At 42.7% G+C, this 11,505-nt stretch overlaps 1 protein-coding gene across 5 annotated transcripts in view; it reads left to right on the top strand.

Annotated features, from left to right (window-relative positions):
• The window catches only part of LOC139050565 (cGMP-inhibited 3',5'-cyclic phosphodiesterase 3A-like), a 395,806-nt gene that overhangs the window by 177,307 nt on the left and 206,994 nt on the right, over positions 1 to 11,505 (top strand). The gene's annotated exons all lie outside the window — the stretch shown is intronic.

Below are 11,505 nucleotides of genomic sequence, written 5' to 3'. Positions count from 1 at the left end.
ACGTCTAATATTATATGACGCTTGAATATAGGCATGACATGTACTTTTTTGAGGCCCAAAGGCTTGCATGGTATCTTGTCGGGCCTTCTATTAAAAGCGGCAAAGAAAAAAAGTTAATGGAGAACTTGTTAAAATTCTTGCTGGAATGTATGCCGATTTCTCCGCGCTGACACTTTCAAAATTTGGTCGCCTTTCACATTCTGTTTATGTGTCGCTTAGATGTTCAGATGTTTTCTGTAAAAAAGGACTTTCATTAACTTTTCGCACTACCTCTCCTCTCGTGGCAGGTTATTATTCCGGAGAGCCGTGACGTGATGAACTGGTTTTTTACATCCTAAACTACGTAGCCTTTGCAGAACGAATTACGTCACACCAAAATACGCAAGACTGTGGCGTACATAACTTAATGAGGGGCTTAGCTGACGACCCAGTCAGTGTTCGATTAGCTCTTGTGTCCTTAACGTGAAACCTACAGGAAAGAAAGCGTGACTTAGTTGTCGCCGCATTTCAGTACTTCCAGCACTTGCCGCTAGGAGCGCTGCGAAACAGTTCGATGCTGATTGGCCGTTCGTCGGCGTTTCCATATGGGGCTCGCGGCAGCTGTCTGCTGCGCAAAATACGCCGTAGTCTGATCACTTTAGAGTCACCTTGCAGCCACATTTGGCGGCGTCTGTTTGTGAACGTTGTTTGCTCCAATTTCAGTGTTAAGCCTACAGCACATATTTGTCTAGCGAAACGGTGGAGGAAGCAAAGCTTTGCCTCTTGCGAGGATGTCTCGAGGCAAGCAGGTCGACGAGGCTCTTGACTCAAAATGGCGGAAACAGTGGTTTCAGCAGCTTACCATAAAACCTGGCACAAGTTTTTCGCGTACCTTCTACGAACGAAGGTACCATATTCGTCGCAAGTGTAGACAGAACAAGGAAGTCCAGCTGGCTTTTGGTGACGACACAAAGGTTCGATTTCTACGTGTCATTTCGATAACTGGGTTATTGCTTTGTTCACAGGCTAGTGCGGTCACGACAAGCGAGAAGCGTGCAAAATTTTGCTGGCACCTGAAAATCTTACTGTCGTTCAGCTTATTCGTGCGTGCGCATGCGTGTTTAGCTAGCGAACTCTAACCTAACTAGCATAACGTAAATAACATAAATCTTTAGCCCTTCGTACTGCCAGATTTCGCATCCCAAGTATTCCCTAATTATTTCACACACCTTCGCACTGCACACTTTAGCTACTCATCCCGTGCTGTTTCGTTGGGTAATCACCTTCGTCGTTAACATTGTGGCACAGCACCACGAAAACGCGCGCCACGTTAACTAAATCGTCTTCTGAGCCTTACTCGGCGCCTTTGCTCTTCAAAAGCAGAACTCATTCGACGCTACTTCATCAGGCATTCAAAGTTGGTCCTTGAGAGAAGTTGCTTTGCTCAAGAGAGTGGAATGGTTTCATCTTCATTAGTAAAGTATTCGGCAACGTCACAAAAGCCAGGTGGAGCGACTGACCGAGAAAATTAACGGGACCATTACTTTTGCTATTACAACGGTTCAGCGCGAGTGTTCTGCATCGCTTCTCCACGAGCTTGCCTCGAGACTCCTGTCAGAATGATTAAGCTGTCCCTGCTAGCGCAAACAAAGTGAATTTTCCTTAATTTTCTTTTGCTTCCGCGACATCAGTGCTTAGAGACCCTAACACTTGTGCTGCTTTGCTCGCTAACTGCATCATCCCAAGTTTTGTACTCCCTTACACAGCCATCCCTCCCTATTCGCCATTCTTTTTTTTACTGCATGCACAGAAGACCACGCTTCTGCTCTGCACTCACTATATCCCGCCATACAGGGCATGATGACTACCGTTGCTTTAGATTCGCTAACCACTTTGCTTGCTTTTGCCTGCTGCTGCTCACAATTGCTCGTCTAAATGACGAGTTTTTTTTTGCTTATTTCTTTGTCATGCAAAATATGCTGACTATCCTATCGTGTCGCTTGCTCAGTGCTTCTTTCCTATACGCACGTTGCTTACAGATAGTTTGAAGATTGCTGCACAACACACTGACTCTCAAATTTGCCACATTTCCGAAGAATGAATTGCACCCAATGATACTCTCAAACTAAGTCAATGACGTTTCGACAGCCTTCTAGAAGTTCTCCACCAAGTGCGTTAAATAAGCTAGTAAGGCTTTTCAAGTGTCACTGCGACATTTCCATTGTCACGCTGTCATTGTGGCATTGTCAGTGACGTCAGTGTTTTATCAGGAACACGGTTTCCTCAAAACACTTGATTCTTCCTAACCACTGACTACGGTCGTATATTTCTATCCTCAGCGTCAACGCTCTTTGTATCTAAAAAAGGAGTGCAATTGTCTACATATATTTTGGGGAGGGGGTGGGGGGGGGGGGCTCTGAGGACTTTTGAAGAGTCTTCAGTGGGTGCCTGCTTTACCATGCCCTTTCCGGTGAATTGACGAATGTGTTTGTATATTTTGTATAACAAACATATCTAGGATATATTTCGCGCATTACACATTTTTCCAGTGACCTTTTATGCACTGCAATGCTGCAGTTACGAAAACACTGCTCGGGTGCGAGAGATATGTTTCTGATGCAGCACTCAAAATGGACATATTGCTGCTACAGATTACATTTTACTTCGTGCGTTAGTGTAATTTCAAGCTCAGGCAAGGGCTCCCTAAAATTTTTTATCTATGTTTTCTTTTTCCACTTCCAGTGAGCCGGGCTCAAGTTCTTCATAACAAATGCTAAGCTAGACCATTATGTGCCTTGTCTGAAAGTATCCTGGCTTACAGATATCAGGACTGTATACTGGGGACAAGCTGCTTGACACGCATGTTCTGAACCGAATCATACCAGCAGTAGAGGAAGGAAGTTAGAATCTCAACTTTTTTTTTCAAGATGACGTAGCAACTATGTTTAAGGATTGACTAGGGGCCGGCAGTTCACGCCTTCCTTGCATTCCTGTTCGGTGTCCCTTAGCAGAGTGACGATGCTGTGTATTTGCGCTGAGTTCGGGATACATGCACTTAGCGTATTCCGAGTCCCAAGCAACCCCAGGGACACGTCCTTTCTTTGCGCTACAGAAAAAGTACCGGCGCTATTCTAGAAGCAGTGAGCAGTTTGGATTGATAGTGACCCTAGATGGCCGCGTAAGTTCCACATATGAATTCTCCGTAGCCGTATCGGCCCATAATACCGCCGAACCAGGTCCACTAACTGACATAACTGACAGTAAGAGGCAGAAAGAGGCTTAGTGGCATTCGACAGGCACCGCCCATCCTTCTGACGTGGACTGAAATATAGAGAGGCACCGTCAACGAACATGATCAATAGTGTCTTCAGGAGTCCGAAGCGGCGTGAGTGATTGGATGGTTAATACTTCCTCACATTAATCAGGCGCGTTTACGCATTGATTCGTCGAACCGATTACTAATTCACCGCGTCGTTACTATCATGTAGACTGGGGTTAATTGGAACATTCCTTCTGAGTTGTTGACGTCGCAGACGGACACTGATAGAATGTGGTAGTACGCGTTCGCAGACTTACCGAATGGCGTTCAAAAGCAAATTAGTTTGGTTCAAATTGGCAGAGTCGAGAAGGATTCACGAAAAAATAAGTGGCCGTCGCCCTCGTCTAGGTGGCAAAAGTGGGCATCGAGGCCAAAGAAAATGGACGACTTGCAGAATGACGCGCCTCTTCTTACGTGCGTCGGCATTACCACAAAATTTTGTTGGAAAACGAGGCCCAAGTTCGACCGCTTCTCGGCGAACTAAGTTCGTGTGCTTGCACCGGTCAAGCCCTTTTGCTTTCTTCATGTAAATACCAGGGCTCTTATTGAAATAACAGCTATGTGTTCCAGACAAAATTGTTATCTTTGGGTGAGTATTCACGGGGTGATCTACAATAAAAATCGCTAAGACCTTCGGGGGTCATCCTAGAACCACTAACTAACACGAAGACAACCGTCGACCATGTATCTCTGAGGCAAAATCAGCCGTCTTAAGTAACTTTTGTTGGAAAGCACCTTTCTTGCTAATGCGCAGTATATTTCTGCAAATGGCACATTCTATCCCAATCGCAGAAATATTTTTATGATGATGATGATGATGATGATGATGATGATGATGAAGAAGAAGAAGAAGAAGAAGAAGAAGAAGAAGAAGAAGAAGAAGAAGAAGAAGAAGAAGAAGAAGAAGAACAAGAAGAAGAAGAAGAAGAAGAAGAAGAAGAAGAAGAAGGAGGAGGAGGAGGAGGAGGAGGAGGGGGAGAAGGAGAAGAAGAAGAAGAAGATGATGATGATGTTGATGATGATGACTGCTTATGGAATCAACTTCAATTCGGAGGAGAGCCAGAATAATTCCGCAGACACACTTAAGACTACTTAGTGTGGGAATGAGAAAGCATTATAGTACCTTCGGTGAAATGTTCTTTTTCTGCCCGTTCCTGGTCCGCAAAAGCTCTCGCGTGCGTTTTAACGGCGCCTCGGTAAGGCCAAATGAAAATGCGCCAAGCGTCTCAACGCGCTTGCTTTGCCCGCGAGCAGTTAATAACTCTAAGGACCGCTCAGCGGGGGTTCAGTCGTACGTTAATGCTTTTTATTTTGTGCACTCATTTTACACACTCATGACGTGGCGCCACTTCCTGCCCATTGGCTGCGCCGTCACGTGACCAATGACGCACACACTAGGCGACGCGTTTAGCCAACCAGAACCGTGGAGCCGCTGTGGCGTCAGGGAAGCGTGGTCGTCTCACAACCCGGAGGCCCGGGTTCGATTCCCACCCAGACCGAAATTTACCGAGCATTGTTTTCAAAGGCATTACGTTACTCTGTTTACAGGGAAATCCCTGAGAAATTTTACGTCAATTTGAGTATTTTTTGACGTGTTTCTACACTTTGCCGTCGGCCATTTTTTGTACCCTCATTCGGTCACGCCGCCGACTACAACGCCGGATTTTCTCGTAATGGGGCATTTAAAAGGGCAAAGATCAAAAAGATCTTCAGGCTCGATCCGTGCAAGCAGCAAAAAGCCAGTCCGATATGGTCACTGACATTAAAGCCATCAGAGCGAGTAAAAAGAATACTGAAATCAAAATTGGCGCTATCTAAAAAAGACTAGATGACCTAGAAGATAAAATGAAATCACTTGACCAAATTGATCACGAAATTGCCACCATCCAGACCTCAGTATAGTCGCTGTCAATCAATTCTGCTTCTTTACAAACACGGCAGACCGAACTTGAAGATCAATCAAGACGGTGCAACCTCATTTTTTATGGATTAGATGACCACCGGGAATCATCTGCTGAGTCGGAAGAAAAAATGAAAGTAGTTTTGGCTCACGCACTTGACACACTTCCGGATTCAGCCATTGAACGTGCTCATCGCCTAGGTCAATATTCGCCAGGAAAACAGCGTCCGATGATTGTAAAATTTACTAACTTTAATATAAAAGAGATAGTCCTCTCTGCCCGAAAAAAAGCTACAGGACAAAAACGCCACAGTTAACGAAGATTACTCACCTGCGAACTTTTTCTTATCGCAAATAATTTCTCTATCTACCGCTGCGATCGCATTGGGTGACAAGGAAGCGTACTGCTCGCTATCACGAAAAATTTCGCTTCACAGTGCATCCACGTCAACACCCCTTTAGAAACTGTCTGGGCATGCGTCGCCCTAAATCATAAGAAAGTTATTATTGGGGTCCGTTGTCGGCCCCCTACCTATTCACAGAACTTCGTAAATGAATTACACGAGGTTGTTAACATCGTTTCGTCCCGTCACCCAAACTGCCCATTACTTTTGCTTGGTGATTTTAATATGCCAAACATAACCTGCTCTAACACTGTTCCCACGATACACCCACCTTCCACGCTAGCTAAAGAATTTTTAAAAATGTGCTCAGTTTTTTCTCTCGAATAGCTTGTAACTGAACCGACTATAACCACAGACTATGTTGCTAATACCCTTGACCTCGTTCTCGCTTTACAGCCCGACCTAGTTTCCAACATCACTCACGTTCCAGGAATGAGCGACCGCTCTTTACTCCTTTTTCACTTAAATCTCGCACAACCTAAACATGTCAAAAGAACTGTGACCATCCGTAATTACAATAAAGCAGACTTTGACACGATTAATAGAGAATTATGTTCATTCCTTGATGTTTTCCTCCAGGACTTCGACAATCGTACAGTAGAAACTAACTGGGCAATCTTCGTAGAAAACGTCACTTACCTAACCAATAAGTACATTCCCATTCGCATCGTAGCTAGCAAACCAGACGCTCCCATGTATAATGTTCATATAAGACGCTTATCAAATAAAAAGAGTCGATTGTACTGGTCGGCAAAGTTTTCCTCGAGTGAAGCTCGTTGGAGTGCCTACCGATTGGCTTCAAGCGAATATGTATCAGCGCTAAGAAACGCCAGAATCATTTTTTATGTCACATGCTGCCATCCATGTTAACAAATGATACCAAGAAATTCTGGCGCATTATTAACCAAAAAGATGATGGCACCCTAACTCTTGTAGATAACTCTAGGAATGATCATATCGCGTCCGTCCTCAATGAAACATTTATCCAAAACTTTTCTGTAACCTGCAATGTTTCCCCACCCACTGCACCTTGTTATGATTACCAGGCTATGTTTCCATTTACAATTGAATCATGTGGCGTCGAAACCGTGATTAAATCGTTGCGCCTCTCCTCTGCTCCTAGCTATGACCTAATTTCCGTGAAATTTTTGCACAGCATGTTGTTTATTCATCTATTTTACAGCAAAACTTTTTCAACAATCAGTTGACACAGGATACCTACCCCTTGATTGGAAAGTCGGTAAGGTGATAGCACTTTATACATCAGGTGATTCAATCATCCATATATCAAAATTTTCAATCGTCCATCTCTATCACTTACCAGAAAGAGACAATCGTCTCAAACTACCTTCGTCTTTAGGATTTCCACGTAATTGTCTCATTTTCCTAATCATTATCTCCGCGTTCTGCGCTTCGAATAGAAGGTTTAACCATGTTCGCCTTGCTAATTCCTGACGTTCTTTTCAATTTCATTCCGTGTTCGTAGGTTCTATTGCGGAATCAAGATGAGTAGCCTGATACCCTGCGTGGGGGTATTTGCAGCTGTGCGCTTTATTAACCGACGTTCTGCTGATAATAATGAGGGACTCATCACTATCGGCAGTTTTAGGGAGAACGGTGTGTCACGCTTTATCTCTTGTATCCTTGGAAAACACGTCCACTATATCAACAGCAACAAATTGCCACGAAAGAGCCTTCTTTGTAGCCTATCCCTCAGCGTAGCCTACGTAGCTCAGTGTAGCCTACTGTGTCGCCTGCAGCGACATAGTAGTCGCGTCATGGACTGAAAGAGTCATCCCTAAAGGGGCCGCATCATGAGCCTCAGGACTGAAGCTCTGATTGCTTTCAGGATTGTTCTCTAATTCAGCAGCTACGCTCCTTAAGTTCTCAGGGTGCGGGAATCTTTGCACGTAATCAGTTTTTCACAGTACCAACAATGGTCAGGTTTGGTTTGGGTTGCTGTGGAAACGGTGCCTAATGCGACGTTAAGCGTTAGCTTCCCCTATGTTGTGCTCAGGAGAAAGAACATTATAAGACTGCTGGGTCCGCATTCACAGAGGAGATATTAGGTATAGAATTGCTCTTAAGGCAAAATTTTAAAAAAAGATCTGATGTTGGACACGTTATTAGCGAAGGTGGTTAGAAAATGGACAAAGACACTTACGTACCAAAAGCTGCGTGAATTTAACGTCTGGGGCCGAATCCACAAAACTTTCCGTTTGCAAGTGCTCTTTTCCATTAACTGGCCGTCCTCGCTAATATTATGTCCAGTGTCAGGATTGACTGGGAGTTCGTCTTACGAACGGTGTTAGCGTGAAAGATCTTTAGCGGATGCGAGCCTTGATTCCTTGTCGCACGAAAACTGCATATCAGTAAAAGCGTAAACCGCCTTTTCTTGTGTACTGTTAGCTACTAACACTGTGCCGCGGCCTTTTTTTATATGTCAGTCAGCCGGGCATTCGGGTTTCGTTTCGCTTCATTGAACATCGCTTTAACGAACCATTCAGATCAGCGAAATTTTGCCAAGTCCTCATCTCAAGCTCCTGTTTTTGCACTTCATGGGAACGAAATTTTTCGTCAGTGAACACTTTCTTATGGCTTTCTGAAGCTTCCTGAAGTGATGCTTGACTCTTTTCAATATTAAGTTACCTATTTACTTATGAATAGGTGATAAATCATGAAACACTTAGACATGTACAAAGACAACCAATAAAGGCGGTGGTATGGCTTCGAAATTTGTTTATCAAGGTATTAACGCTTAACGCAAGCGGTATCATTCCTTAGTAATATTTCTCAGTGTGACCTTAAGGTCACTGAACCACTATATCCTTGGCAACGTTTATTGCATACGTTGACGTGTTCGCCGGTGGAACCTCCTTTGCAAGTACCATGAAGTGCATTAACAAACATTTCCGTCCATGAGGTGTGCGTATGACCATCACTTTCAAACCTTTGGAACGGTGTTTATACGACCGTCTCTTCGAAGTGTCAGTGACTTTTCGAATCCCAAGTTTCGTTGTCAACTTCGCAGGCCTTGTGTCTCGTGATTTACTTGAAGTATAGCAATGTAAATCTCATGAGATCAAAGGCTAATTTTGTGCAACAAAGAGACGAGGGGTTAACTTTTGAGACATACCTCTTCAAGTAAGATCATTGAGGATCGAAAGGCGATGACCGGTCCAGACATTTTGCGTTCCTTATTCATTTGCTTTCTTGTTTCTACGCCACTCATCGTGCCCTAATTCGCGCTCATTGATTGTCGTTGTACAGTACAAACCAAGTAGCTCGTCAACTACTACCCATCATGGCTAACGCATAACTATATGATATTAGAATACCAACACTTCAATTTTACGTTTCCAGCACAAGAAGTAAAAAAAATAATTTACTTTTTCTAATAGAAAGGGCACATGGTTCTCATAGCCTAATCCCATATGATAACACAAATTTATGTGCGAACATGGGATTTTCTGCAAGATCCCATCTGATAATACGATATAAGGAATATTAGGCACAAAATATTTCTTTTAAGTATCCCGTTGCATGTTAATGGACACAGCAGCTAAATTTCGATGGAGGCGGAATCCAAAAAGTCTCGTGTGCCCTGCTTTTGGTACATCTTGAAGAATCCCCGAGCTTCAAAATAATTCAGGGGCCACCCACTACGGCGTTCCTCATAGTTCTTTGTGCAGATAAGGAACGTTAAAACGTGAAGTTTTAGAATGATGCATTATTATTATTATTATTATTATTATTATTATTATTATTATTATTATTATTATTATTATTATTATACAGCTTTGACGATAGCGTTACAATGAAGATTCTCTCTTTGATATAACTTGATCGGTGGAGAACGCAGGTGGAGAAGATGGAGAACGCAGCAATATTGCCTACTCAGGTCATCGGCATTACAGAAATTCCACTAAAGAACTCGTCAATATAGTGTGGGTGTTTGCGAATCTATAAAAAAGAAAGTGAATTCGCAGAAATGAGCTTTCGGTGGTGTATTAGGCATCTTAAAATAGGCCTTTTTGTGATATTTGAAAGGCTCAGGAAAGTAGTCTTTCTACCAACTGCGTTGCTGGGGTGAGGTAACTGCAATTTACAGCGTTCAGTTGAAAAGGAGCAATGGTGTTTTTTCATCGTGCCTACGAATTCTGTCGACCCCGTCAGTAAAGAGTGCACGATGAATCGATTCTAGCGTAATACGTAGATGGAACGACGTGCACTTAATGTATTGAATAAGCTGTAGATATGCGTAAAAGCTGTACGCAGAAAAAGATTGGACGCTCCGTCAAAGAGCAAAATGTTCTGGAGTACCGAGTTCATATTGCTCTAAAGGCTTTCGTGGAGCATAAACATCTATCTATCTATCTATCTATCTATCTATCTATCTATCTATCTATCTATCTATCTATCTATCTATCTATCTATCTATCTATCTATCTATCTATCTATCTATCTATCTATCTATCTATCTATCTATCTATCTATCTATCTATCTATCTATCTATCTATCTATCTATCTATCTATCTATCTATCTATCTATCTATCTATCTATCTATCTATCTATCTATCTATCTATCTATCTATCTATCTATCTATCTATCTATCTATCTATCTATCTATCTATCTATCTATCTATCTATCTATCTATCTATCTATCTATCTATCTATCTATCTATCTATCTATCTATCTATCTATCTATCTATCTATCTATCTATCTATCTATCTATCTATCTATCTATCTATCTATCTATCTATCTATCTATCTATCTATCTATCTATCTATCTATCTATCTATCTATCTATCTATCTATCTATCTATCTATCTATCTGTCTACACGAGCAATCTGCTCTACATTTCAGCTGTCATTATTGAAACCAGAACTGGAATTGTAATTACTCTCGCAAAACCAATCTCGCTTCTTCTAATTGGTCCCACCGCGTCGCTCCTTTCAGCTTGCTTCTTACTCGTGTTTCTTCTCTTTCCAGCGTGGGCTGTCCCCAGAGTACCGTTGTGATTTTTATTCCGGGGCATTTTCAGAGAGCACGATTCAAACGCGCTTGTTATTCCAAAGTCAGCGAGGAGGAAAGGGGCGTCTTTTCTCGGCTCCTCTCTCGGTGCCTTATTCTGCGACCCGCACGGATCTAGCGTGGCTTGCAGTGCGTAAATTTATTGCCTTCTTTTTTTTATTTTTAAACTAAAGGTTCTCGCCTTCACGTCTGCTTTCCGATCCGCTTTTGTTGTGGCATAAAGATTTTTCTGCGTCGTTTATGAGGTGTTGAAAGCTTTGTGTGGCCCTTGTTCTGCCAGGACGGTGAAGCTGCTGACATGACATTTTTTTTAAATATTATGGCAAAGCTGCTGTAATCATTATGGGGTGGTGGAGAATGTCCACAATGCGAAAATATATTTTCATCAGTTTGGTCAGCTTTGGTCACTTGATAAGCGTCATCCTAGATGTAATGAAAATTCTTAAATGTAGACACCGGCTGCTATATCCTAACGTATATTGCGCAATCTTAAGTATCCCTGCAACCTGAAAATAGAGGCTCTGAGAGTTAGCTATCAAAATAGAAAGAAAAAGGAAGACGAAAATTATCAAAAATTCAACAAACATCTTCGAGTCTATGTGAAGGGAAGGTTTCCTGAAGTGGTTAATGAAATGCTGTAAACTAGTTCACTTCATTCCTGCCGTCTTTGACGCAAATTAAGCTTTTGCGTGGGAATGTGGTCTTGGCCACCCGCGGTACCCGATGTGATAACCCATACGTTGGTTTAGAGTGTTTCGTTTCATTTCATTTATTTTAAATGTACCGCCACCGTCCTAGTCAATCCCACGTAGTGCGTACGTGCCACAGTATGGCAATCATCATCATCAGCACGCGACGATC

Source organism: Dermacentor albipictus, chromosome 10, assembly GCF_038994185.2.
Source record: "Dermacentor albipictus isolate Rhodes 1998 colony chromosome 10, USDA_Dalb.pri_finalv2, whole genome shotgun sequence".
Classification (NCBI taxonomy): Eukaryota; Metazoa; Arthropoda; class Arachnida; order Ixodida; family Ixodidae; genus Dermacentor; species Dermacentor albipictus.
This window is presented reverse-complemented; position numbering and strand designations above follow the sequence as displayed.